We start from the raw sequence: 5,789 nt of genomic DNA on the forward strand, positions 1-5,789 counted from the left end.
GTTTACTAGCACATGCCTGCCATCTACGGTCCTTTTCTTTCACAGCTCTATTTCGATATATGAAAGACTTGGTGTCATGCAATTTCAGGAAAGCACAAATTACAATTATTAATCTATCCTCCATGATCAACTTTTAAACTGTTAACACTTCCGTGAATGAAAAGACACACCATCTATACGTCACTTACAAATCCAAATCCTTGATTTGTCAAAATTTCAACCTGGTTTAATTTGCATCTAGAGGTGGCCCGTAATAGGCAGCTGCACATCCAGGGGGTGCCAGAAATAGAGAAAGAAAAATAATAATAATAAATGCATCCTTTGCTATTCTTAAAACTATCACAGTTCAGATGTCAGCTCCCACCTCCAACCACCAGAGGGAGCCCTCTCCAGAGTTCTGACTCCTTATGTTCCTCACTACAACTCCCATCAGCCACTGCCATGGACTCCTTCCTGCTCAGCTGTTCTTCATCATAATCGTGGTTACACCGCATATAAACTCACTCCAGCTTCCTCTCAATGAGCAGTTTTCTCCTTTGCCGTGACCTTTGCCTCCTTACGTACCTTCAGCCTTGCTATCGTGTTGTGACCCTTGCCTGGATTCTGACTACGTTCATGTCTTGCCTTTGCTCATTAAAGCATTTGCATATGGATCCAAACGTCTCAGCCTCTTCTTCATGCTAAGTTTTCCCCCATATTATCCTTTGTTTTCTTTAGTTGAGATTCATTCACTTAAAAAGAACAAACATCTAAAACTTCCTGGAGGAGGAAGCAAGAAAAGAAGAGGAGGAAAGACACGACAAAGACAGAAGTACGTAAAGTAAAGATAAGGTCAATCAGTCAATGATATTATTTTGTTGTTGCAGAACGATTGATAGCATTGCTAGCTGATAGCAAAACGTCAGTAAATAGCTAGTGCGCTAGCTGTTAGCTTTGATGTGATTTTCTCATGTTTTCCAAGTTTGTCCTCAGTTGTAAACTCAGCTGTTTGTAGTGTTACAGTTGATACTGTCTGCAGTGCGTTTATCATATATCATTTCTTCAGTGTTAAAGTCATCATGCTATTGTGCATAACGTTCCCCAATGTTGTATTTGACTGCACTTTACTGAGTCTCTGCATTCTTAGCATTTCACTGTAATGACAATACAGCTGCAATTATTACAAGTATATGAATGACTTCAATATTTTACATATCAGAAAAAGTACGTTGAATATTATACAGTATAGTATAAATCACACATGTACGTATAGGTTTGTTATTTATATTATTTCACATGATGTTATTATTGAAATCATGTGTCTATAAGCGTCACTCCTCTTCTGTCCTCAGATGTGCTGCTGAGGTTTCTCACTCCATCCTGAAAATCCTCCAGTCGCTTAAGCATGAGCAGCATCAAGCTCTTCTCCTGCTCCTCCAACAGACCCAGATCACTGGCCATCTCCTCTAACAGATAAGGAACTGACAACTGCATTGAAAATATCTGCCATTCTTCCTGTTAAAGGAAGAATCGATTAAAACTTACTTGAAATCTACCACCATGTGGTCTCAACACGGTTGTTAAATGGTCATGTTGAAAACTGTAGCCAGTTTTGTCAGATTGTGGAGATGGAAGTGCAGTTATTATGTAATTCAAATTAAGGCAGCAGCAAAACACCACTTTGTAACATCATTGATTTAATAATAAAAATTCAACAAATAAAAGACAATAATAATAATCCTATTCTACTTTCTTTAATATCTTATTTTTAAAAGTTACTGTCACATATTTTCATGTTTTATTATATACTTTAAGTTACATGTGTTAAAGTCAAGGCCCAGGTAATTATTTCCAGGCCCCCAGATCTTTTTATTCCATTAAGGGCCCGATGTTATCATGTGCGAGTAACAATTAGAGATCAGTTATATTGATCTATAGTTTTCTTTTAGAAACAGTTTTACATCATAAGAGTGTCATCATCCTCTCCCTCCCTCTCACTCATGGTGCAGAAAGAAATAAACATTACCAGATAAATAACTTAGGGGAAAACAGAGGAAAACCGCAAGACAACAAAGAAAACAAGATGACTTGATTTATTTTATTTTTATTTTCAGACTTTGTTTTGTTTGGCAGCATGTTCCTATTTGTATCATTTTAACTGGATTTAATTTATGGAGATCAAAATCTTTTGGGATATTTACAAGTGTAACATTTTCATATAAAAGTAAGTAAATTTAAGTGTTTTTTTCTTTTAATGTTTAGTTCATTTCTGACATTTATAATTTAAAAAAAATATATTTTATGGAGAGTAAAATATTGAATGATATTTAAGGTTTAAGTTGATTTGTTCTGGAATAATATTCCTGCATGTATTTATGTTAAAAAGTAATGTTTTTAAAGTTTTAAAAATGTAGTTTCACTGTGTTCATTAAATATTTATCTTGTTCAGTCCACAACCTAAAGTTTTGAATTTTGACTCTCTGGAGAAATGAGTTTGACAACCTCCAATTTAAGCTATTTGTGTTTAAAATTGTTAATTTTTCTATTTGTTTCTTTAAATCTTTCTAAATATTTTTGATGTACAACTGCATTATGTTAATAAAAAAATGTCAGAGACAAAATTATTACGTTTAATTTATGCAGGCTAGCAATGGAATTTACTATGATGCAAAAAAAAAAAAAAAAACTTGCCTGGGGCACCAATTTGGTTAGCATCGAGCATCATAAAAAGTTGTGTAGCTGTGCGTGACCAAGAAAGCTAAAATGTTTGTTTACTTGCGCTTACATAGATTTTTCATTGGAAGTGATCATTTGAAAACGTTTTTTGTTACCGTAGCTTCAGAGCACGGTCAACATTTACAGACGATCCCTAATAATTCTGTTTGCACTACACTATAGGTTTACGAGGGTGCCGGATGGAAGCGGCCTTCCTTCCACATGTGGTGTGAACCCGCCGTTAGGTAGGGAAAAGCCAACAAATCAGAGAAAGGATTTCACTTTTTGGCTTGTGAAAAGTAAAAAGCACAACTGTGCTGAAAGTTGACATAAATTGGACTACATGATGTGTTGAAAGTAAGAGGAAAAAAAATCTTAGCATGAGCATAGCTTTCACAGTTGGATGATTGAGATGTTTTCCGTCATAATTTTTCCCTGACTATCATTTACATGTAATTATTTCAGATTGGATGAAATTAGAAAGTATTCCAAGAGTTTTCAGCCTCATTTTCATGTGCAGATTTTCCATTTCGTCATGTATTCTTATTTTATCTCCAAACACATAGTTATGTCTAAAGCAACAAACAAATATGATTACATTTTTTCCCTTTATTTTTCCAAATATATATAATGACGTGGAAAAAAATTGAATCACTAAAAAACAGACGTTTGCAATTTCCTCTTATCTAATTTCAGATTTTTATCAGTCCATTATGACCATTTATTGGCTTGTTTGTATAAACAAAGCTATTCATGTAATTTTGTTTTTTTCCCCCCATATTACCGTTTGTTTTTCTTTTAGATGAATAAAATAGTATTTGAGTTATTGTGTTTTTCTGCTGATCGTGATTTCCGAATGTGGGGTCTCAACAAGATGTGACAATTACCTTTGAGAAACAGTCAAAGGAACATCTATGTCACACTTTGAATCAGTTTAATGACAAAAATCTAGACAATCTGTGTTTGAGAACCTTCCAGCTTCTGCTAAAAAGTGACAGACAGCGCTTAGTTCCGAGTGATCACACTCCTCTTGTGTCAGACTGACGTGTGCCCAGTCAGTAAGAAGAGATCCGCCTGCAAAGTCTTGATTGACCACATCCATGAAAATGATGAGAAAACGTGCAGATTTATTAAGAACAAAAACAACAAATGTGAACAAATGCTGATTTTCTGCTCTTGTTTGAAGTGAAATAGAGTGCTCTCTCAGATACCGAATTACCGAGTGCAGACACACTATTAAGATAAAAGGTGTCAAAAAATAATGCGGAAAGCTTCTTTAAAAAGGCCAGACATCCTGCGTCTGATGTTTTCTTATTGGCATTGAGACGGCGTCTCTGGGTCCACGAGGAAGGGATTTCAATTTTATTACAAACGAAAGAAGATGACCTTTGAATCTTTTTTTTTTTAACTCATTTTCTAGACTGAATAAACAGATTGATTTTCAAAAGTGTCCTTTTATCGGTTTTAATATAGTAGCAGTCAGATCCCTAATTCCAATTAGTGATACAGATTTTTTTTATTTCTTATTTTGGGCTTCTTAACAGCAGCTTCACACATTCAGTTACTCATACGTTCCGTGACGGAAGAAAAGCCTTTGCAGCTGAAACACATTCATCTTTATTCCTAAAGAGCAGCAGGATCCCTTTAAAACTTCCAGCAGGGAAGCGACAGCATGCTTGGGAGGGAGCTGAAACTCGCACTTCCCCAGACGACTGAGTTCTATGTTTAAAGCTTTTATATGTGGACAAACGGAGGAGTCTGTAAAACCGTCAGCTGGAACTGGTTTATTGAGACTGCACGGACTGATGGGCACGTAGTTAACCAGAGGGGCAAATTACTAAACATCTGGGTTAATTGCGACCTTGTTACCATGAGAGTGACCCTTGTGTAATGACTGCAGGAGAAATGGGAAGTTAGGTGAATTCTATATTAACTTAAAGTTTTTTTTTCAGTTTAAGGTCAGCCTCATTTTATTTTGTTTCCCCACTATAGTAAAGAATCGATAAGAAGCTTGCTTGAATAAATCAAAGGAGTAGAAAGGTCTTCATGCAAATGATGCATTTGCAGTGTGTCCACAATGTAGAGGCTGGCCTTTACTGCAAACAGCCTGCTGCTTCCTGCTGCTGCTTGTTTTTTATGTTAAAAAAAAAAAAAAAATCTCCACACACTCTAAAGCAGGGGTGTAAAACTCATTTTGGTTCAGCGGCCACAATCAACCCGTCTGATCTCAAGTGGGCCGGACCAGTAACATAAAAGCAAAACAACCTTTGGTCAACTTGTTATCTATTGTTTTGTTTTTGTTTTGTTTCCTTCGCACTCCACGTCAATCTTTCTACTTTTTAACAACGATGTTTTGGTAATTGTGGTGTAATACCTGACAATTTTTATAGCAACTTACCAACCAAATTGCATCTTACCCAGACGTGGCTCACGCCTCCAAAGATATGCCGTTCATTTCCTGATCTCTCGTCATCCTGTCCAGGTTTCGCTTTTCCTTTGCTCCCCTAGTGGCGGGATTGTGCACTGCGGCCATTTCTTTAAAGGCCTCGTGCAGTGAAAATCGTGATTTTTCTTAAACTGCAATAAAACATTAGTATTTATGTCACAAATGAACCCCGTATAATTATTTTGTCACCCGCGGCCCCGTGCTCTCTCTTCAAGCATTCAAAGATAGCACGGTCGCTCAGATTTTCTGCAGCCACCGATAAGAAGGTCATAGATTGTGTGACGTCAGTACAGGAACATCCAGCTAGATCCGCTAGTGTTGTGATGACTTTCTGGGCATGGAATTACTTAACATAATAGAATTTGGACTGCCGTGGATTTGGGGATTCGAACGGGATAATGGTGAATAGGAGTGTGGTATTTGGGTGCAGTAATGTGCCGAAGAAGGGGGTCTCCCTTCATGAATTTCCCGTTTCAATAAAGGAGAGGGGCGCTCCTCGGTCAGGGGGAGGCTTTGAGCCCTCCCCGGCCCTCCGGAGGAGGAACGCGGGGGGTGTACGGGCACCTGGCGGGCGCGCGCCGGACGGCCAGGGTGAGGCCGCCGCGCCGCGCTGAGGGGGGTTTGCGGTTCCGAGGCCCCGGGCCAGGCA

This window comes from Oryzias melastigma, linkage group LG13 (genome assembly GCF_002922805.2).
Source record: "Oryzias melastigma strain HK-1 linkage group LG13, ASM292280v2, whole genome shotgun sequence".
NCBI lineage: Eukaryota > Metazoa > Chordata > Actinopteri > Beloniformes > Adrianichthyidae > Oryzias > Oryzias melastigma.